Source organism: Amblyraja radiata, chromosome 38 (genome assembly GCF_010909765.2).
Source record: "Amblyraja radiata isolate CabotCenter1 chromosome 38, sAmbRad1.1.pri, whole genome shotgun sequence".
Classification (NCBI taxonomy): domain Eukaryota; kingdom Metazoa; phylum Chordata; class Chondrichthyes; order Rajiformes; family Rajidae; genus Amblyraja; species Amblyraja radiata.
Genome location: NC_045993.1, coordinates 4,351,492 through 4,375,670, shown reverse-complemented (window position 1 = coordinate 4,375,670; position 24,179 = coordinate 4,351,492). Strand labels below are relative to the sequence as shown.

General features: G+C 46.7%; 1 protein-coding gene across 1 annotated transcript in view; it reads right to left on the bottom strand.

Annotated features, from left to right (window-relative positions):
• The window catches only part of grin2b (glutamate ionotropic receptor NMDA type subunit 2B), a 200,878-nt gene extending 195,199 nt beyond the window's left edge, over positions 1 to 5,679 (bottom strand). Inside the window, exon 1 of the mRNA XM_033013248.1 lies at positions 5,522 to 5,679. The gene's annotated coding sequence lies outside the window, so the exon portion shown is untranslated. The remainder of the gene's footprint in view (positions 1 to 5,521) is intronic.
• Positions 5,680 to 24,179: the final 18,500 nt, after the last annotated feature.

Sequence of the window (24,179 nt, the reverse complement as noted above, 5' to 3'; positions counted from 1 at the left end):
GTACGTAAGCACGCATGCAATTACGTAAGCACGCACAGCGGCATAGTCACACATATGTGTAAGTATGTGTAAATACATACTTATGTGCACACACACACACGTGCACACACACGTGCACACAGAAGCACACACACCGCACACACACGCACACACACACATATGTGCACACACGTGCACACACACGTGCACAAAGGCGCACACACACAACGCACACACACACCGCACACACACGCACACACACACCGCACGCACACACACCGCACACACATGCACACACACGTGCACACACATGACACGGCAATGCTAAGGATCACTACTCCACATCAGGTGGTGCGTAAATAAAGTTCAGAATATAGTGTTATTCAGAGAAAGTGCAAATAAAATAAAGTTAAAGGGCCACAAGGAGGTAGATTGGAAGATCGGTAATTCACCCCTAGCACAAGAGTGGTCTGTTCCAGATTCTGATAACATTGAGGAAGAATCTGGTGATATGCCAATAGTCAAGAGTGTCTTATTGTCATGTGTCCCAGAAAGAACAATGAAATTCTTACCTGCAGCATCACAACAGAATATGTAAACATGGTGTTCGGTAAACAATATAATAAACGAGAAAAAAAGTCCAATGTATCCATATATATATATAATATATATGCACGCACATATGCATGTGCTCAAGCACGCGCACACACACACACAAGCACGCACGCACAGCCCTGAGAACAGTCCAAATGATACAGCGTTGATAAGCATCACTCCTCTCCTCTCTAATGCAATACCAGTTTGGAAGATAGAAAATATGAAACGATGGGCAATTCTTTCTAGCTAAAATGACTAATCAAATTTGACCATAATTAATCAGTTGCAAAAATAAACATTATCCATCACAATAAAGATACTTATAAGGTGTATGTTCTGTTAAAGATAATCACAAAGCCGTCCGCCAGTAATCATTCCATGCATTTGTGACAGCAGAATAATATATTCCTTCATTACAGAGTTCCTTCTTCCTGACATGTTCAGAATGAGAAACAGCAATGATGGATCGGTGCCACAGTGTAGCTCTAACAATATTTAATGCTGCACCATTTGGCTCAGTGGTACTCCTGTGTCTTTCTATCATTGAATGTTACGTTGAATTAACAGTGTAGGTATAAGCCACCAGCCCAAAAACAAAACGTTCGCTAGAACATTAATTGGGGACCAGAGTACAAAAGCCAGTGCCCCAGTTGTAGCATTATATCCAATTCTGGGCACCAGAAACTAGGAGAGGCCTGAGAACCATGATAGAGTCTTTAAGAAGGAGCTGCAGATGCTGGAAAAATCGAAGGTACGCAAAAATGCTGGAGAAACTCAGCGGGTGCAGCAGCATCTATGGAGCGAAGGAAATAGGCAACGTTTCGGGCCGAAACCCGGAAGGGTTTCGGCCCGAAACGTTGCCTATTTCCAGAAGGGTTTCGGCCCGAAACGTTGCCTATTTCCTTCGCTCCATAGATGCTGCTGCACCCGCTGAGTTTCTCCAGCATTTTTGTGTACCTTAGAGTAGTCTAATTTAGTTTAGTTTAGGACTTTAGATCTTCGACCGCCGGCCTGCGGCCTACACCATTTTGAAGCCGCGGTCTCAGGTAGGGAAGCGCTGATTCGGGACTTACCTTGTCTGCACATCTGGCCGCCCGCAGCGGCGACTGCGGAGGGTTGTGGTCCCGACCACGGGGGAAAATGGAGGAGGACTGGCCAAACTTTGTGCCTTCCAACACAGTTATAAATGCTGTGGTGGGTGTTTGTGTTAAATTTTTATTGTGTATTGTGTGTTATTTATTTTTATTGTACCGCTGCTGGCAGGTTCATTTCACTGCACTTTGCTGTGTACGTGACGAATAAATCTGACTTGACTTGACTTGAGATACAGAGCGGAAACAGGCCCTTCGGCCCACCGAGTCCGTACCGACTAACCATTCCCGTATCCCAGGATTACTGGTCTTAATGACTACAGGCCTGTCGCACTGACTTCTGTAGTCATGAAGACACTTGAAAGACTTGTGCTGGCCCTGCTGCAAATATCACAAACCCCCTGCTGGATCCCCTGCAGTTTGCATACCGGGCAAATAGTTCAGTGGATGACGCAGTCCACCTAGGCCTGCACTTCATCCTCCAGCATCTATACCGCCAGGGTGGTGTGTACCTATACAAGGATTATGTTTATGGATTTTAGCTCTGCATTCAACACCATTGTGCCAGAGCTACTACACTCCAAACACTCCCAGTTGACTGTGCCTGAACCCCTCTATCAGTGGATCATCAACTTCCTGACAGACAGGCTGGGAAAGCAAGTCTCGGGCCCGCAAACACACAGCATAGGAGCACCGCAAGGCTGCATACTCTCTCCTCTCCTCTACTCTCTCTATACCAACGACTGCACCTCCACAGACCCCTCTGTCAAACTTCTCAAGTATAGTGGGACAGGCCCTTTAGGCTCGTCAAGGAAGCAGGTGACAAACAAGTGCGGGCTCTGATATCATTTCCCAGTGCTCTTTGGCCCTTGGGCACGGCACCAGAGGGCTGGAAAGCTGCTGGTTGTTTAAAAAGGGACGAAGGGGCAGATGGACTCCAAGGAGACCAGGCAGCCTGATGCCAAGAGCAGGCAAATGATTGGAAAAAGCCCAGAAGGAGCATTTACAGAGGCGCGATTTAATCAAATAAGGCCAGCATGGTTTTGTTAAAGGAAGGCATTTTTTTTCAGAAGATAACAAGGAGTTTCAATGAGGGCACATTAGCTGAAGCAGCATTAATGGTTTTTAAAGGTTGTTTGACAAAGGGATTTATAGACAATAGACAACAGGTGCAGGAGTAGGCCATTCGGCCCTTCGAGCCAGCACCGTCATTCAATGTGATCATGGCTGATCATCCCCAATCAGTACCCCGTTCCTGCCTTCTCCCCATATCCCCTGACTCCGCTATTTTTAAGAGCTCTCTCTTGAAAGTATCCAGAGAACTCAGCGGGTCAAACAGCATCTCTGAAGAACAGTCTGAAGAAGGGTCCCGGCCCGAAATGTCACCAATCCATATTCTCCAGAGATGCTGCCTGACCTGTTGAGTTACTCCAGCACTTTGAGTCCTTTAAGGAATCATGTCCATTGGTGGCCCCATAGCAGAATCATCCATGTCGGGGGGGCTGGAGACTGGACGTATCCTCAGCTAATTCTGCTACCACCATCATCTATTGCTCCCACTGATTGTCGCTGGAAGTTGGCGTCCTTTTCAGAATGGATGATAACAGCGAGGTCAACATTTGAAACATGGAAGATGGAAGCGGAAGGAGAAGATCACCGTTGGCAGCGAGGGCAATAACTGCAGGTAATGGATTTGTTCATTTGTAGAAGGATGAGAACGAGATATAAAAATAAACTATTTCACGCACCAAGGTGGGTGTCTGGAAATCTTTGCCACCAACTCTTCCATGCCAAGCCCGTGTGGTAGGGGTGGGGGTTGTGCGGGGGGGGGAGAAAGTTGGAAGAGGTGAGAGGCAGGACAAGGCATGCCTCTGGGGAGGGGGGGGGCGAGTTTGTTAGGCACATTTCCCCCCACATCAGATCATAAGGTCATATGTTATAGGAGCAGAATTAGGCCATTCGGCCCATCAAGTCTACTCCGCCATTCAATCTTGGCTGATCTATCTCTCCCTCCTAACCCCATTCTCCTGCCTTCTCCTGCCTTCTCCCCATAACCTCTGACACCTGTAATAATACAGAACCCATCTATCTCTGCCTTAAAAATATCCACTGACTTGGCCTCCACAGCCGTCTGAGCAAAGATTTCCACAGGTTCGCCACCCTCTGACTAAAGAAATTTCCCCTCACCTCCTTCATAAAAGAGCGTCCTTTAATCCTGAGGCTGTGACCTCTAATCCTAGACTCCCCCAGAGAGGTAGGGAACACCTCTCAGCGAAGGGAAGAGGATGTTGCCTGGACTAGAGGGTCTGAGTTAGAGAGAGGGGTTGAGTAGGCTGGGACTCTATTCCTTGGAGCGCAGCAGGATGAGGGGTGATCTTATTGAGGTGTGTAAAATCATGAGAGGAATAGTTCGGGTAGATTCACAGAGTCTCTTGCCCAGAGTAAGTGAATCAAGGACCAGAGGACATAGGTTTAAGGTGAAGGGGAAAAGATTTCATAGGAATCTGACAATAGACAGATTGCCACAGAGGGCTGTGGAGGCCAAGTCAGTGGATATTTTTAAGGCAGAGATAGACAAATTCTTGATTAGAACGGGTGCCAAGGGTTATGGGGAGAAGGCAGGAGAATGGGATTAGACTATAGACAATAGACAATAGGTGCAGGAATAGGACATTTGGCCCTTCGAGCCAGCACCGCCATTCATTGTGATCATGGCTGATCATCCCCAATCAGTACCCCGTTCCTGCCTTCTCCCCATATCCCCTGACTCTGCTATTTTTAAGAGCCCTATCTAGCTCTCTCTTGAAAGCATCCAGAGAACGGGTAACCTTTACACACAAAGAGTGGTGGGTGTATGGAACAAGCTGCCTGAGGAGGTAGTTGAGGCTGGGACTATCCCAACGTTTAAGAAACTGTTAGACAGGTACATGGATAGGACAGGTTTGGAGGGATATGGACCAAATGCGGGCAGGTTGGACTAGTGTGGCTGGTGTGGGTAAGTTGGGCTGATGGGCCTGTTTCCACGTTGTATCACTCTATGACTATGAGGTAAAGGCCACCCCCTTCCTCCAGTATTGTTGATACGATACATCTCTTTCCTGATACTGGACCTCTTCACCCTGCTGAAGGTTTTTGATCGAAAGATACAGCATGGAAACAGGCCCTTCGGCCCAAGTACACGCCGACCATCGATCAGCCGTTCGCCCTAGTTCCAAGTAAGGCCACTTTTGCGTTCACTACTCACGCTCCAAGGGCAATTTACAGAGGGCCAGCAAACCTGCAAACCCGCGCGACTTTGGGATGTGGGAGGAAACCGGAGCACCCGGAGGACACCCGCGCGGTCACAGGGAGAAGGTGCACCCGAGATCAAGATCGAACCCGGGCCTCTAGCGCTGCCAGTTGCACCACTCTGCTGCCCCAAAGCCTCCAACAGTAGAAGCTGCAACATCATAGAGAGACACAAAATGCAGGAGCAACTCAGTGGGTCAGGCAGCATCTCTGGAGAACATAGATAGATGACATTTTGGGTCGGGACTCTTCTTCAGGCTAATATTTTGGCACTTTTATCGTAACGGTATCCTTACAACTGTGGGAGATCCCAGACATTTAGTTACTCCAATGATAGACAAAAATGCAGGAGCAACTCAGAGAGACAGGCAGCATCACTGGAGAGAAGGAATGGGTGATGTTTCGGGTCGAGACCCTTCTTCATCACTGAATTCCACCAGTAGTTCCCTGTGTTACAGGTAGAAGCCAGTGGCTAAATGAGGAGAATTCAGTCCGCATCCCAACCCCCTGTTTCCTTTTTACGGCAATACTTTTATATTCTGTACATTTAAAGAGCAAAAACTTACAGCAAGTTGCGAAGCAGGGATGTGGAATTGATCGAAGCATAGACGTTTCTCTGCAGTACGAGGAGTACTGAGGCTGGCTTGCACTGGGGAGGCACCGTTTTCTGGATGAGATGTTAGTCCGAAGCTCCGTCTGGCCTCTCAGCTGCACGTAACGGGTCCCCTGGCACTGTTTGGGAGAAGAGCAGAGAAGGTGCTTATGACCTCCTTGTGGGAGCTTGCTATGCGTGGCCCGCCTTACCTACCCTGCACCACCCAGCTGCACAAACATACACCCTGCCCTGCCTCACATCAGTCACTTGGACCTTCACCTCTGTTGAAAGCCGGCGCAGAATCCTCCTTTACCTTCAGTGACACCATTCTTTCCCCGAAACCGGGCGCTTATTCCGCCGAACCTGACTCACATTTTATGTGTACTCGTACATAACCCAGAACCGTAACAATAGTGTCCCTCGGTACTTGGACTGGATGCTTCTGCCTTTCACAGACACACTTATTCAATCTCTCCACAAGCACAGAGAGGGAAGGATCAGTAAAAACTATTAGGCTGATTAATTGCCCATCCAACAAACATCCAGTTATGTTCAAATTCAGGCCTTTGGAACTGTTCATTTCCTTACGCAATGAGTCAAAATAACAGACACGCGGTATGTTCCCATATGGTTAATTGGCAACTTCTCGCAGCTATACCAGGCATGGTATTACTTTGTCCCCAGAATACAGGATAAATCCAGAGTAATTACCCCCCCCCATCAGTCTACTCAAAATCATCAGACAAGTGATGGAAGGTATTGCTGACTGCCATTAAACAGTACTTGCTCACTAGTAACCTGTTCATCAAGGCCCAGTTTGAATTCCATCACAACTCCAAAATCAAGAGCTGCTGCCTCACAGTGCCAGAGACCCGGGTTCCATCCTGACCTTGATTGCTTCCACATCCCAGAGACGTGTAGGTTACTTTAAACATGGCTGATCTCCGCCTCCGAATCCCATTTTCCTGCCTTCTCCCCATAACCCTTGACACTCATTCTAATCAAGAATATGTCTATCTCTGCCTTAAACATATCCACCTGACTTGTCCCGAACCAGGGGCCACACACAGTTTAAGAATAAGGAGTAAGCCATTTAGAACGGAAACGAGGAAACACTTTTTCACACAGAGAGTGGTGAGTCTGTGGAATTCCCTGCCTCAGAGGGCGGTGGAGGCAGGTTCTCTGGATGCTTTCAAGAGAGAGCTGGATAGGGCTCTTAAAGATAGCGGAGTCAGAGGATATGGGGAGAAGGCAGGAACGGGGTACTGATTGGGGATGATCAGCCATGATCACATTGAATGGCGGTGCTGGCTCGAAGGACCAAATGGCCTACTCCTGCACCTATTGTCTATTGTCTATAGTCTAATCCCATTCTCCTGCCTTCTCCCCATAACCCTTGGCACCTGTTCTAATCAAGAATTTGTCTATCTCTGCCTTAAAAATATCCACTGACTTGGCCTCCACAGCCCTCTGTGGCAATGAGTTCCACAGATTAACTGCCCTCTGACTAAAGAAGTCCCATCTCACAATTATCCCTAGTCTGTGTGGGATAGTGTTATTGTGCAGGGATCGCTGGTTGGCTCGGACTCGGTGGTCCGAAGGGCCTGTTTCCGCCAACACAAAGGCATTCACAAAGCCTTTCACTGTACCTCGGTAGACATAACTATAATAATAAAATCTAAACCTAAACCGCACTACAACCTTCTCAATTAGGAATAGGTAATAAACGGTGGTTTTGCCCGCAACGCCCACGTCACAGAAACAAAGTTCATGGTCCTGTTTGAAAGCTGAACTGTCTCGGAGGTCCCAGTCTCTAACACAATCGCAAGGGCTTCACAGGGAACAACTCAAGATGGCATAGATCTAATGGTCAAGCTGTTCTTCCAATCGCTGGAATCATGAGCTAAAGAATTGCTTATCTTTGTGTAAGAAGGAACTGCAGATGCTGGTTTAAACCAAAGATAGACACAAAAAGCTGGAGTAACTCAGCGGGTCAGGCAGCGTCTCTGGAGAGAAGGAATGGGTGACGTTTCGGGTCGCGACCCTTCTTCAGACTCGTTCTACCACAAGAAACATTTTCTTTACTAACTTTTCACAGTTTAAGGATAAAGGGGAAATCTTTAAGGACTGAGATGAGAAAATCATTTTTTACACGGAGAGTGGTGAATCTCTGGAATTCTCTGCCACAGAAGGTAGTTGAGGCCACAGTTCATTGGCTATATTTAAGAGGGAGTTAGATGTGGCCCTTGTGGCCAAAGGGATCAGGGGGTATGGAGAGAAGGCAGGGATGGGATACTGAGTTGGATGATCAGCCATGATCGGTGCAGGTTCGAAGGGCTGAATGGCCTACTCCTGCACCTATTTTCTATGTTTCTATGTTCACTTACCAGAAAAGCGTTTCACTGTACACGTGACAATAAACTAAACTGAACTGAACTGACTTTCAGTCACACGTTTATATTACTTAAAACTTTGATAGGATTTACAATTAAGTTTTCTTTTTTTAATGTTTCCAAAACTTCACGGCAGATAAATTACTAGAAAGAATCGTGCAACACTGCTGTGCCGCGGGGCACAGATGCATCAACTGTGATGTGAGACGCTGGAGTCAACTTTAGAAACTTCAGAAGTTTCTTGTCTTAGGACCTCACACCACACTGACACCATGTCCCAGGAGAGCATGGTTTCATTCTATCCTCAACAATCAATCATGGCATTTTTAAAGAGAAAATGTGAAGTATGAAGGAAGTGATCCATCCCTCTCTTGGCTAATGTCTTTTTTTTTAAATGTCTGGTCTTAAGGGATGCAGGTACCTTGAATTCGATGCTTGACAGATTCCCTTCATTTGTGCCTGCACAAGAGGCCTTGGATTTACTCACTTTTTTTTGGTCTGAAGCAGTGGTTATTGGAGTGTTATATGTTGGCCAGGGTCAAGCCAAATGCATTCACAACAGGCGGCAGTATTCAGACCAAATCTGCCACAACTCAAATATGTGTCTACCTTTAGAGTTTAGATTTGAGTGATAGGGCATGGAAACAGGCTCTTCTGCCCATTGAGTCCACTTTGACCAGTGATCATCCGCTTACACTAGTTTGTAGGTTAAGTGGCTTGGTATAAATGTAAATTATCCCTAGTCTGTGTAGGATTGTAGAATCTATCGCAGTCGCTGCCTCAAAAAGGCTGGCAGTATCATCAAGGGCCCACACCATCCTGGCCACACACTCATCTCCCTGCTACCTTCAGGTAGAAGGTACAGGAGCCTGAAGACTGCAACGACCAGGTTCAGGAATAGCTACTTCCCCACAGCCACCAGGCTATTAAACTTGGCTCGGACAAAACTCTGAACATTAATAGCCCATTAGCTGTTTATTTGCACTTTATTACAAAGGCGCTATATAAATCCCATCCATTATTATTATTATTATTATTATCTGTTTTATTTATTCATGTGTGTATATATTTATATCATGGTATATGGACACACTGATCTGTTCTGTAGTCATGCCTACTATATTCTGTTGTGCTGAAGCAAAGCAAGAATTTCATTGTCCTATCAGGGACACATGACAATAAACTCTCTTGAATCTTGAATCTCTTGAATTTTGAATCTAGTGTTAATGTGCGGGGATCGCTGGTCGGCACGGACTAGGTGGGGGGAAGGGCCTGTTTCCACGCTGTATCTCTAAACTAAACTAAACTAAACATCATCCACTGCATACACGAGGGGAAATCTTACAGAGGACAACTAACCTACAAAACCCGCACGTCTTTGGGATGTGGGAGGGATCCGGAGCACCCAGAGGAAACCCACGAGGTCACAGAGAAAAGGTACAAACTCCAGCCAGACGGCACCCGAGAACAGGATCGAACCCAGGACTCTGGCGCTGTGAGGCAGCTGCACTACCAGCTGTGTCACTGTTACCACCCTTATTTATTTAACTATTTTGGACTTAAAACACAGTGAGCAGTAGACAATAGGTGCAGGAGTAGGCCATTCGGCCCTTCGAGCCAGCACCGCCATTCAATACGATCATGACTGATCATCCAGAATCAGTACCCCGTTCCTGCTTTTTCCCCATATCCCTCGATTCTATTAGTGCTAGCTATATTTAACTCTCTCTTGAATACATCCAGTGAATTGGCCTCCACAGCCTTCTGTGGCAGAGAATTCCACAGATTCACAGTTCTCTGGGTGAAAACGTTTTTCCTCATCGCATTGCTAAATGGCCTACTCCTTATTCTTAAACTATAATAATAATAATAATAATAATGGATGGGATTTATATAGTACCTTTCTAATACTCAAGGCGCTTTACATCGCATTATTCATTCACTCCTCAGTCACACTCGGTGGTGGTAAGCTACTTCTGTAGCCACAGCTGCCCTGGGGCAGACTGACGGAAGCGTGGCTGCCATTCTGTGCCTACGGCCCCTCCGACCACCACCAATCACTCACACACATTCACACACAGGCAAAGGTGGGTGAAGTGTCTTGCCCAAGGACACAACGACAGTATGCACTCCAAGCGGGATTCGAACCGGCCACCTTCCGGTCGCCAGCCGAACACTTAGACCATTGCGCCATCTGCCGTCCCATGACCCCCATTTCTATGACCCCCAGTTCTGGACTCCCCCAAAATCGGGAACATTTTTCCTGCATCTAGCCTGTCCAATCCTTTAAGAAACAGACCAAGCCTGCCTCGACCCAAGTACTTGTTCAGGTAATGTCTGAAATTTACAGGCGCATACAGTATGGCAATTTGGAGACGCATGGGAGGCTGAATTGGGCAGCCCTCGATGAGTGTGTTAATAATGATGTGACATTAATCTGAAGCACTAATGTAATGTGTGCTGGTGCCCAACTGATTGACTTCACCATCTGGTCCCTGCTAGCTTGCTATTGATTGACTTGATTTCCAAAGCCTGGAGATGCCTAAGCAGTCCAGGTCTCAGAAACATCCAGGAGGCAGGATCACTGCTGCCTGGTAGTCCATGTATTGTGCACCTCGTCAGAAGTCTTGCCCTTCAACTATTTCTTCCCTCGACAATTCCTCCCATCAACTTCGAAGCAAGTAGTGAATATCATGTGTGAAGAAGGGTCTCGACCTGAAATCTCACCCATTCCTTTTATCCAGAGATGCTGCCCGTCCCGCTGAGCTACTCCAGCTTTTTGTGTCTATCTTCGGTTTAAACCAGCATCTATCTCCAGTTCCTTCCTACAAACTTGAATATTATTATTAGGTCCAGCCTTCTCTTTGCAGTCACGGGAACTCAGAATAAAAGAACGTACCTTTAGAAAGGAGATGAGGAGGAATTTAGTTTAGTTTAGTTTAGAGATACAATGCAGAAACAGGCCCTTCGGCCCATCAAGTCCGTGCCAACCAGCGATCCCCACACACTTACACTATCCTACAGACTAGGGACGATTTACAATTATACCATGCTAATTAATCTACATACCTGGACGTCTTTTCTTTAGTCAGAGGGAGGTGAATCTGTGGAATTCTGCCACAGATGGCTGTGGAGGCCAAGTCAGTGGATATTTTTAAGGCAGAGATAGATAGATACTTGATTAGTACGGGTATCATGGATTATGTGAAGAAGGCAGGAGAATTGGGTTAGGAGCTAAAGATAGATCAGCCATGATTGAATGGAAGAGATGGGCCAAATGGCCTAATTCTCCTCCTAACACTTGTGAAGTCGTCAGCTTCTCTGAACAAATAAGACGAACCAACCTCATGGTCCTGAAGCGGACTTAAACCCTAAGCACTGAGGACATATTTCCTCTCTGCAGGGCAATGATAGCAGAGGCACTGGCCAAAGGTTCTATTCTGTTTCAACAGATGTTCTATTCTGAACTCCCTCATAGTAAAAGCTTAATAAGACAGAGAAAAAGATGCAAGGATGTGCTCAAAACTTCCTTTGCAGGATCCCCACTGACTCATGAGAACCTTTGGCCCATGGCAAAGATCAAATAGATTGGGTAAATGCAATTAATGGGAACCTGAGGTGTAAGTTTGATTACACAAAGAGTGGTGGGTGTATAGAACGAGCTGCCGGAGGAGGTAGTTGAGGCAGGGACTATCGCAATGTTTACGATACATTTAGACAGGTACGTGGACAGGACAAGTTTAGAGGGATATGGGCCAAATGCTGGCAAGTGGGACTAGTGTAGATGGGACGTGTTGGTCGGTGTGGACAAGTTGGACTGATGGGCCTGTTTCCATGCTGTATGGCTCTTAACACTTTTTCTCACAGAGAGTTGTGAGTCTGTGGAATTCTCTGCCTCAGAGGGCGGTGGAGGCAGGTTCTCTGGATGCTTTCAAGAGAGAGCTAGATAGGGCTCTTAAACATAGCGGAGTCAGGGGATATGGGGAGAAGGCCGGAACGGGGTACTGATTGGGGATGATCAGCCTTGATCACATAGAATGGCGGTGCTGGCTCGAAGGGCTGAATGGCCTACTCCTGCACCTATTGTCTATTGTCTATTGACTCCATGGCAGCTCAATGTGGAGAAGAAGAATTTGGGATGATGACCCAAAACGTCGCCCATTCCTTCTCTCCAGAGATTCTGCCTCACCCGCTGAGTTACTCCAGCATTTTGTGTCTACCTTCGATTTAAACCAGCATCTGCAGTTCTTTCATACTCAATAAGATCAGCCCTCATCCTCCTGCGAACAGAGTCCCAGGCTACTCAGCCTCTCCCTGTAGCTCAGACCCTCTAGCCCTGGCAACATCCCCGTAAAGTATCAATGAATCGATTAATGAATCAATCGCTTGTCACAGAGTCTCAAGTGCGTCTTGCACAAGAGCCGTTCCCGGGATGAAAGCATTGTGAGTGTTGCCAGAGCACTGGACATCGATCTAGTGCGGCCCCACGCTGTCAGACACGGGTGGAACCTTTATCATCGCTGACACAGGGGCAGAGATGCAATGCAGTGGGCAAGCTGTCAATAGCAGTCCGCGCCGCAGGGAAGCTTGCAATCCTCACAAAGCCATTGTGCTCTTACAGCTGACAAGAGGATAAAACAGACTTAGGTCTCTTTGAATAGCGAGTCTCAGTGAATTCCCGTTTTACAACTGGGAACATCGAACCACCAGATCTTGCCTTGCAGGCATTTTCATGCACAGAGGGAAAGGAATCTGATGCGCTAAGGTTAATTGTCACCTTCCACCCCCCTCCCCAACCCACCCTGAACTCCCTGCCCTGCTCTGAGTTTGCAGCTGGTGACATATACGATCTAGCACAAGGAACTACAGATGCTGGTTTACCAAAAACGGCCCAAAGTGCCGGAGTAACTCAGCGAGTCAGGCAGCATCTATGGAGAACACGCATGGGCAACGTTTTGGGGTTGTGATCCTTCTTCAGACTGATAGTAGGAGGGGGGAGAGGAGGGGGAATAGTAGGGGGGAACAGCATCCCTCTTCCCATCAGAACTGCCCCCTCCATCGACTCCTTTAAGTCGAGACTTAAAACTCATCTTTACTCCCAAGCCTTTCTTGACGTCCTCTGAGGGAGGGCTACATGTATGTAGTGTTGTATGTATTTAATCTACGAACCACTGTTGTTTAACGTTAGTACCTCCACCAATGTAAAGCACTTTGGTCAACGAGAGTTGTTTTTTAAATGTGCTATAGAAATAAAAGTGACTTGACTTGACTTGAGGAGGGGAAGAGGGAGGGGAAGAGGGGAGAAAGAGTTTCTGCTTTCCACCTATCTGCTACAATAAATTTGAAGAAGGGTCCGACCCAAAACGCTACCTACCCACGTTCTCCAGAGATGCTGCCTGATCCGCTCAGTTACTCCTGCACATTGTGTCTTTTTTTGACAATGTAAAGCCCCTGTCCCACTTAGGAAACCTGAACGGAAACCTCTGGAGACTTTGCGCCCCACCCAAGGTTTCCGTGCGGTTCCCGGAGGTTGCAGGTGGTTGCCGGAGGTGGCAGGTGGTTGCCGGAGGTGGCAGGTAGTGGAAGCAGGTAGGGAGACTGACAAAAACCTCCGGGAACCGCACGGGAACCTTGGGCGGGGCGCAAAGTCTCCAGAGGTTTCCGTTCAGGTTTCCTAAGTGGGACAGGGGCATAAGGATATGTTTCTGAAGCTGAACCTCGACTTGGAGAATTGCTCACTAAATATCCCGAGTGGTTATTGTCTCCTGGTGGGATACCTAGATGCCACATCCCCTGTTCATCCTCCCTTGTCCAGCTCATCCTGCTGACAGTCATTCCCCCAGCTATTACTGGGGAATTGCCTATTAATGGACTCTGTGGTTACAAGAGCCTTGAAGGCAAATTACAATTAAAACATGGGTACTTGACACCTTCCACCCCACGCCAGATAGATTTAGGCAACTTAAAGTAACAACAACTATATATAGCATCTTGAACAGACTGATATGTCGCAGTTTTGTTTAGAGATACAACGCAGACACAGGCCCTTCCGCCCACTAAGTCTGCACCAAGCAGCGATCCCCGCACACTAACACTATCCTACACACACTAGTCAAGTCAAGTTTATTCGTCACATACACATACGAGATGTGCAGTGAAATGAAAAGTGGCAATGCTCGCGGATTGTGCAAAAAACAAACAAACAAACAGAATGGAACAGAATCACATATTCACATATTACAGGTACACAAAATTGCTGGGGAAACTCAGCGGGTGCAGCAGCATCTATGGAGCGAAGGAAATAGGCGACGTTTCGGGCCGAAACCCTTCTTCAGACTGATGGGGGGTGGGGGGGGGAGAAAGAAGGAAAAGGGGAGGAGGAGGAGGAGCCCGAGGGCGGGCGGATGGGAGGGTGGGAGGAGACAGCTAGAGGGTTAAGGAAGGGGAGGAGACAGCAAGGGCTAGCAAAATTGGGAGAATTCAATGTTAATGCCATACGGACGCAAGGTCCCCAGACGGAATATGAGGTGCTGTTCCTCCAATTTCCGCTGTTGCTCACTCTGGCAATGGAGGAGACCCAGGACAGAGAGGTCGGATTGGGAATTGGAGGGAGGGGGGGGAGGGGGAGTTGAAGTGGGAGGGAAGAAAAAGGAAAAAAACACCACACAATGGTAAAGTGGTTCAGTATAGTTAGTCCCTGGTGAGATAGGAGTTTACAGTCCGAATGGCCTCTAGGAAGAAACTCCTCATCCTCTCCGTTCTCACAGCATGGCAACGGAGGCGTTTGCCTGACCGTAGCAGCTGGAACAGTCCGTCACACTAGGGACAATGTACACTTACATCAACCCAATTAACCTACACACCTGTACATCTTTGGTGTGGGAGGAAACCGAAGTTCTCGGAGAAAACCCATGCGGTCACGGGGAGAAGGTACAAACTCCGTGCGCCCGTAGTCAGGATCGAACCCAGGTCTCGGGCGCTGTGAGGCAGCAACTCTACCGCTGCCCCACTGTGCCGCTATCAGGGGAGGTTGCACAAACTTGGGTTGTTTACTCTGTAACACTGGAGACTAAGAGGAGAACTGATAGACGCTTATAAAATAATGAGAGGCATAGATAGAGTAGAGAGTCAGATGGAAATGTCAACGATTTGGGGGAATAGCTTTAAGGTTAGAAAGGGAAAGTTTAATAGAGATGTGTGGGGCAAGTTTTGTTTTTACATAGAGAGTGGTGGGTGCCTGCACGCACGCCTGCATGCACGTGATGGGTGCCTGCACGCACATTTAAGAGGGTTTTTTAATAGGCACATATGCAGGAAATGGAGGGATAGAATAGAATAGAATAGAATAGAATAGAATCTTTAATTGCCACGCAACCAGGGTTGGTGGTATTTGGGTTCGGTACATGATGGTACACTGCTTTTGTTACATACCACTAATAACACAGATCACCGTAATAAAGTGCATCCATACCACATCACAAATCACAAATCTCACCAACAATACATATTGCAAAAGAACAAACAAAGACCATAGACAAGACACTGTATACATCAAAAGTCATATTATTGTCTGATTATTGGACGGAATTGAGAGTTCTTATTGCTGAGGGGAAGAAACTGTTTTTAAAGCGGGTGGTTTTAGTAGCAAGTGACCTGAGGCGCCTCCCCGAAGGGAGAGACTGAAAAAGGTGATTTGCTGGATGGGAGTGGTCCGAGATGATCTTTTTTGCCCGTTGTGAGGTACGTTGGAGATAACTGGAATGGATTGAGGGGAGGGGGGAGTTGATGATCCTGGAGGCCTTGGAGACAATGCGTTGTATTCTGTGTAGTGAGTGACTATCGGTGTTACCGTACCAGACTGTGATTGAGGAGTCTGCAGCACGTATGGATCACGTGCAGACTGAGGGGATTATTTTAACTTGGCATTATGTACAGCAAAGATATTGTGGGCCGAAGGGTCTGTCCCTGTGCTGTACTATTCAATGTTCTTGGTATTCCAATTCCTTGATGACAAATCTTGATTAGTCATATAGCTGCTGATATGAATGTGAATAAATGGCATGGCAAGTCTAAGAGCAAGGATAACCATACATCAGCACATGAACTTAAAACTCAAGGTGCTCATTAGTAAAGTACTGACTTATTTAAACATGGTTTTGAATTGATGCATGGCATTGATGGGTGGTTTAAGCTGCTGAGCAAGATAGCATTGCTTATTTAGTTTGGATATACGGTGCAGAAACAGGCCTTTCGGCCCACCAAGTCCGGACTGACCAGAGATCGCCATATGTTACACACATAGGGAAGATTTACAATTCTCACCGAAGCCAATTAACCTACAATCCTGCGCGTCTTTGGAGTGCGGGAGGAAACCGGAGCACCCGGGGAAAACCCACGCGGTCACCGGGAGAACGTACAAACTCTGTACAGACAGCACCCGTAGTTAGGATCGAACCTGTGTCGCGGGGTGACGCCTGTTTGGTCGTGAGTAGTCGCCCAAAGAGTCGTACCTTTTCCTGGTCGCCGTTGGATTTTCAACATTTTGAAAATTCTCAGTGACCTGCTGCGACTGTGACGGGTGTCGGCTAGTCGCCGAAAAAATCACGTAAGTGGGACAGGCCCTTTACAGTATTTACGGGGATGTTTGTGAGATGGAAGGTTATGCACACAAGCAAGGGAAGAAGAGGGCAAACACTAGTATCAACTTAGTTCCATGTTGGAAACACTGTCCAGTACTATGGGACACATATTGGAAAAAGCTAAATGGATGAAAACAAGGGTTAAAGCTTAGGTTTATTATTGTTTAAGAAGGAACTGCAGTTGCTGGAAAATCGAAGGTAGACAAAAGTGCTGGAGAAACTCAGCGGGTGCAGCAGCATCTATGGAGCAAAGGAAATAGGCAACGTTTCGGGCCGAAACCCTTCTTCAGATTTATCATTGTCACGTGTACTGAGGTACAGTGAAGTGCATTGTTGTGTATGCTATCCAATCAGACCAGATAATACTATACATAAGCACAATCTATCCAAACGCAAGTACAATAGGTAGAGCAAAGGGATGCAGAGTGCAGGATATAGTTCTCAGTATTGTAGGGCACCAGTTCCTGAGACAAAGCCCAGTGTCCGCAATGGGATAGAGGTGAATTGGACCAGGGGCGGAAAACCCAGGGGGGCCAGAGGGGACACGTCCCCCCCATGTTTTGAGAGGTGTGTGTGTGTGTGTGTGTGTGTGTGTGTGTGTGTGTGTGTGTGTGTGTGTGTGTGTGTGTGTGTGTGTGTGTGCGTGTGTGTGCATGCGCGTGTGGCCGCCAAAAAATTGTGTCCCCCGTCCCCTCCATGTTTAGATAGCGAGTTCCGCTCTTGAATTGGACGGTACTCTAGCTAATGGATGGACCGTTCAGAAGCCTGACAACAGAATCCAATGATATCACAATAACACAGAAGGCTTTGAGTACCTTCACTTCCCAGCCTCTCCCCAGGGATGAGGGGAAGTGCCCTATTAACACTACACTAGTTGGAAGGGTGCACAGTGGCTCAGCTGTGTGTTCAGTGAGGCAGGAGGGTCAGAGTACAATGAACCAGCTGATCCCACCGGAGATGGCGTGGGTGTGTTACAGCCTGGCATGAAGCACAGACACATGCACAAATCAACATCACGAGCTGGTGGCACTGTGGCGCAGCGGTAGAGTTACTACCTTACAGTGCTAGAGACCCGGGTTCGATCCTGACTACGGGTGCTGTCTGTACGGAGTTTGTACGTTCTCCCTGTCACCTGCGTGGGTTTTCCCCGGGATCTCTGGTGTCCTGCCATGCTTCAAATACGTGCACATGTTGGTCAATTGGCTTGGTATAACTGTAAATTGTCTCTAGTGCGTGTAGGATAGCGTTAGTGTGCGGGGAGTGCAGTTTCCCCTTCTCACCTGGCAAACAGCTAACAATGCCCTGTATCTTTTATCATCATTACTTTTTTGCATATCTTTCATTCATTTGTTCTATAGGCCCCCACATCACCATCTACATCTCTCGTTTCCCTTTTCCCTGACTCTAGTCTGAAGAAGGGTCTCGACGGGGTGGAAGATTCACGTGGTCCGCCCTGTTTCGACTAATGCAATCAACTCGACGTGCACAAACGGAAGATCAAATAGAACAAGTTGTCCAACAACTTTAGGCTGTGCACGCCACACGAAAGAAGAAGTGTCTCGACCTGAAACGTCACCCATTCCTGCTCTCCAGAGATGCTGCCCGCCCCGCTGAGTTACTCCAGCATTTTGCGTCTATCTACAGAACGAAACAACGTGGATTTAAACTGCCAATTGTATTTCGCTCCAAGCAATTCCATTTTTAATCATGTTACAACAACTCAATCACTATTTTAATCGATGTTTCTTCATCGCTTCCAGGCTACTGTTGCCAAGACTGATTACAGCATGCGTTATTGTCACTGATTTTTTATTTGAATATAAAATGCTGGAGAATAGACTCAACACTGCACAATAAGCCATGTAACCGCAGGTTCACAGTTAATGCCAGCACTAAACCCATTCCACGACCGGAATAATTTTACAAGCAAAGTCACTGATTACCAATCTATTTTCATCACAGAATAATTGTGTTGTAAATTGTGATGTGATCTTCATTTGAATCTTAATAAGGTGTAATGCAGATAAACAACCAGTACTCCAACTAAATCGACATGCACTGATGGGCTGCACAAATGGAAGCAAGTGCCACCTAGATAACCCGTCTCAACCTCTTCCCGAGACCACCCGGCAGGTCAGTGCTGAAGGTGGAAGTATTTTGGAGTAGATATGTAGGAAAGAACTGCAGATAGACACAAAACTGCTGGAAAACTCAGCGATACAGGTTGCATCTCTGGCTAAAAGGAATGAATGGGTGACATTTCGGGTCGAGACCCTTCTTCAGACTGACCCGAAATGTCACCCATTCCTTCTCTCCAGAGATGCTCCCTGTCCCGCTGAGTTACTCCAGCATTTTGTGTCTATCTTCATTGCAAACCAGCATCTGTAGTTCACTCCTACACAAGGAACTGCAGATGCTGGTTTATACTGGAGATAGACACATAGTGCTGGAGTAACTCAGCGGGTCAGGCAGCGTCTCTGGAGAATTCTCTGGAGTAGACGATTCCTCATGGCTTCCTCCTGAAGCCCTCACTGTCTCAGAAGACTGTCGCCAGCCATTTTGATTCACTCCACATAATATCTAGATATGGTAGACAAAAATGCTGGAGAAACTCAGCGGGTGAGGCAGCATCTATGGAGCAAAGGTAATAGGCAACGTTTCGGGCCAAAGCCCTTCTTCAGATATTCAAGATATGGCTGAGCGCACTGGATACAGCAAGAACTACAAAACTAGGCAACACCCAGATTGTGTAGCAAGGAACGCCAGATGTTGGTTAAAACTGAAGATAGACACAAAATGCTGGAGTAACTCAGCGGGACAGGCAGCATCTCTGGAGAGGAGGATTGGGTGACGTTTCCTGCCTCTAGAGTGTCCAAACCCTTAACAGTCAATAAGATACCCTCTCATCCTTCTAAACTCCTGAGTGTACAAGCCTAGCCTCTCCATTCTCTCAGCATATGATAGTCCCTCCATCCCGGGAATTAACCTTGTAAACCTATGCTACATTGCACTCCCTCAATAGCAAGAATGTCCTTCCTCAAATTAGGGGACCAAAAGTCCACACAATACTCCAGGTGTGGTCTCACTAGGGTCCTGCACAACTGCAGAAGGACCTCTTTTATCCTATACTCGACTCCTCGTGTTATAAAGGCCAACATGCCATTTGCTTTCTTCACTGCCTGCTGTACCTGCATGCATACTTTCATAGACTGATGTACAAGGACCCCCAGATCCCGTTGCACTTCCCCTTTTCCCAACTTGACGCCATTTAGATAGTCATCTGCCTTCCTGTTTTTGCTACCAAAGTGGATAACCACACATTTATCAGCATTAAACTGCATCTGCCCACTCCCCCAACCTGTCCAAGTCACTCTGCATTCTCATAGCATCCTCCTCACAGTTCACACTGCCACCCAGCTTTGTGTCATCTGCAAATTTGCTAATGTTACTTTGAATCCCTTCCTCCAAATCATTGATGTATATTGTAAATAGCTGCTGGTCCCAGCGCCCACCGAGCCTTGCGGTACATCGCAGTGTAACCACAGAGCAGGGGGTGACAGAATACAATGCAGTGTGGGGAGGGGGGTGCAGTACACAGTGCATGCATACCAGAGTAGCACCAAAGTGTACAATAGGAGTTAAGTGCAAGGGTATTATCCTCGGGAGTGCAAGTGAGAAATCTCTCCCGTCCTGAAACCTCTTCCATCCAGATCCAGACTCCTGCCAGTTCACGTGTTCCATGACCTTGCTAAAAAGGTATTTGATTTGATGTCCAGCCAGTTCTGGACATATTCCTTTTAAACGTAATCAGAATGCATGGATTCACTTAATTATATCTGCTGCGTCCCCCTGCTGCTCAGTGTAGCGTTTACCCACACACTTGGGCATCATTCGGCTACCTCCTGCCCTACACCGCAGATGGCCAGGCAACGTTTACCCTGCCAACTGCCCATCCGATTCCCCACCAGCCAGTCACACAGGTGATCAGAATGGCTTTGAAAGGCGACGGCCTGATTTATACAGCAGCTCTTGAAAGCTTCGTCGCAAAGCACTCACCATGGAGCAGATTACTGCAAAGTGCCACTGTGATGCTGTGAGGCCTCTCGATGGGCAGCTGCTCTGCGCTTGGCAAGATCCCACCAAACATGCGACTCTACCAAACATGCATTGTGGCACAGTCGCTGCCTTACAGTGCCACAGTTCCCAGGTTCGATCTGCCTGTACGGAGTTTGTGCGTTCTCCCTGTGTCCACATGGGTTTTTCTCCGGGTGCTCCGGTTTCCTCCCACACTCCAAAGACCTGCAGGTTTGTAGGTTAATTGGCTTCGGTAAGATAAAATTGGAAATTGTCCATATTGTGTAGAATAGTGGAGTGCGCGCAGGGTGATCGCTGATCGGCGAGGACTCGTGCACTGTATCTCTACTGTCTACAGAATGTTTCATATCGTCTAATTATGTAAACAGCTTATTGAAAAAGGAAAAAAAAAGAATCATTATGAAATGACTCAGATGCATCTGAATGATGAAAGGAAAGTCGGAATGATATTGCATTATTCCCGGGAATTAACCTTGTAAACCTACGCTACCTCAATAGCAAGAATGTCCTTCATCAAATTTGGAGACCAAAACTGCACACAATACTCCAGGTGTGGTCTCACTAGGGGCCTGTACAACTGCAGAAGGACCTCTTTGCTCCTATGCTCAACTCCTCTTGTTATGAAGGTCAGCATGCCATTCGCTTTCTTCACTGCCTGCTGTGATGAGGAGTGATGCAGACATTGGAGGCATAATTACAGAGGTAGGGTGGTGGGGACTGGGAGAGGAGGTATAGTTACGGAGAGAGGGAGGGGTGTAAGGATCGAGAGGCATCAACAGCAACAGGGAGGCAAAATAGTCTTACCAAAATCGTTCTTTCTTGACTGGCGTTGGAGAGGGTCCAGAGGAGGTTTATGAGAATGATCCCAGGAATGAGTGGGTTAACATATGATTAACATTTGAAGGCACTCGGCCTGTACTCCCTAGAGTTTAAAGCAGTGGTTCCCAACGTGGGGCGTACGCCCCACAGGGGGGCAATTTGATTTTTAAGGGGGGCATCAGGTAAACATATGTAGTTTATGTTTCAGATGTTATTTTGAGTAAATTCCATTTTCTGAGAATTATTTCTTTGTCTGCTCGTGCTAAAATATGGGGGGGGGTCATCAGGACTTTAGAGGTGATTAGGTGGGGCATGGCCAAAAAAAGGTTGGGAACCACTGGTTTAAAGGGATGAAGGGGGGGACCTCATTGAAACTTACCGAATAGTGAAAGGCCTGGATAGAGTGTATGTGGAGTGGATGTTTCCACTAGTGGGAGAGTCTAGCCTCAGAATAAAAGGACGTAGCTTTGGAAAGGCAATGAGGAGATATTCTTTTCGTTAGAGGGTGGCGAAAATGTGGAATTCATTGCCACAGAAGGCTGTGGAGGCCGACAATTGATATTTTGAAGACAAATTGACAGATTCTTGATTAGTAAGAGTGGCAGGTGTTGTGGTGGAGAAGGCAGGAGAATGGGGTTTTTGAGAGAGAGAGATAGATCAGCCATTATTGAACGGCAGAGTAGACTTGATGGGCCGAATGGCCTAATTCTGCACCTAGAACTTATGAAAAAAGCAAGCAGACGATGGATGGACGACCAAGGGATTGAGCATCAAACAGATATGTTAAAGCAAGATGATGCTGAACTGGAGAACTTATGGAGAGAGGATGAAGGGCAAATGGTGACTAGCAGGAGTTGGGATACAGACAGGAATGCTTAGGATTCGCTCAGCCAGAGAGCAGAGTGGGCAGTGCGTGTTCGGGAGCAGTGCGTGTGAAGGTAATGTGTCTGGGAACTTCTGAAGGGGACAGACTGCCACCAGATTGCGTGTGGCAGTGGAAACGTCACTGACGTGAGGTTAGAACCTTTGGATGGGATAGGAAGCTGAGGCAGTGATCACAGAGGTGAATATTGAATTGAATTGAATTGAATTGGAATTGAATTGAATTGAATTGAATTGAATTGAAATAATTTAATTGCCACACAACCAAGGTCGGTGGTATTTGGGTTGCCAGCAGCGGTACAATAATAAAGAACACAACCACAATAAAAGTTTTACACAAACATCCACCACAGCATTCATCACTGTGGTGGAAGGCACAGAGCTTGGCCAGTCCTCCTCCATTTTCCAGATATGATCAATACCTGGGCATTGAAGTGTGTGTGTGTGTGTGTGGTGAGGCAAGAAGTAAGGTTCATTAAATACTTCAAGTATTTAATGAACATAAATTTCTCCTCATCCAAACTTTGGTCAACTCAGTGACCAAACCTGATTCACTGGTGGACAAGAAGTAAGGAACGTGTTCAGTTTAGTTCAGCTTAGTTTATTGTGACGTGTACCGAGGTACAGTGAAAGGTTTTTGTGCCGTGCGATCCAGTCAGCAGAAAGACAATACATGATTACAATCGAGCCATTTACAGTGTACAGATACATGATAAGGGAATAACGTTTAGTGCAAGGTCAAGCCAGCAAAGTCCGATCAAGGATAGTCCGAGGGTCACCAAAGAGGTAGATAGTAGCTCAGCACTGCTCTCTGGTTGTGGTAGGACGATCCAGTTGCCTGAATACAGCTGGGATGAATGGCATTGGCAATAAGGTTGTCAATGGTATATGAGAGTGTCAAATAGGCTGCTCGTCCATAGGTGAGCCTTGTAACAACCTTACCACAACCAACTGAGACAGACAATGCCTCTAACAATATACTAACTGTGAAAACTGAAGATGCATAGCTATAAATAAAGAGTGTGTTCTTGGAGACTGATGGACTATTAATTACGAAGCAGTTAGAGACTCAGGCACTTAGGATGGTTTGTTGCAACAAAAGGGAACCAAAATGGCTAATGGAATATTGGTCTTTATCTCAAGGGGATTGAAGACAGAAAAGAGCGAGAGAGAGAGAGTGATGTTTCAGTTATAAACGGCATATTTATTAAGGGATTTGGGAATAAGACAGAACTGTAGAGTTGATGTGGTAGATTAGCCATGGTGTACGTCTCCAGGGGCTACAGGGCTCAGTCCAGCTCCCGTTTCAGTTTTTTTAGTTATAGCATCACAGTGCACAGAAACAGGCCCTTCAGACCAAAATGCACAATCTAAGCTACCCCATTTGGCCCATGTCCTAAATGTTTCATATCCATGTACCTGTCCAAGTGTGTTTTAAATTATGTTATTGTACCTGTCTCAACTACAAGTTCAAGTGAGTTTATTGTCATGTGTCCCTGATAGGACAATGAAATTCTAGCTTTGCTTCAGCACACAGAACATAGTAGGCATTGACTACAAAACAGATCAGTGTGTCCATATACCATTATATAAATATATACACACATGAATAAATAAACTGATAAAGTGCAAATAACAGATAATGGGCTATTAATCTTCAGAGTTTTGACCGAGCCGAGTTTGATAGCCTGTACCGCACTAAATTACGAGGATGGGTTTTCCTACATTTGTCTTGCTTTTCCTGGAGATGAGATGATTGAGGGGATATTTAAAGGGATTCACGGCTTCGATAGGATAGAAT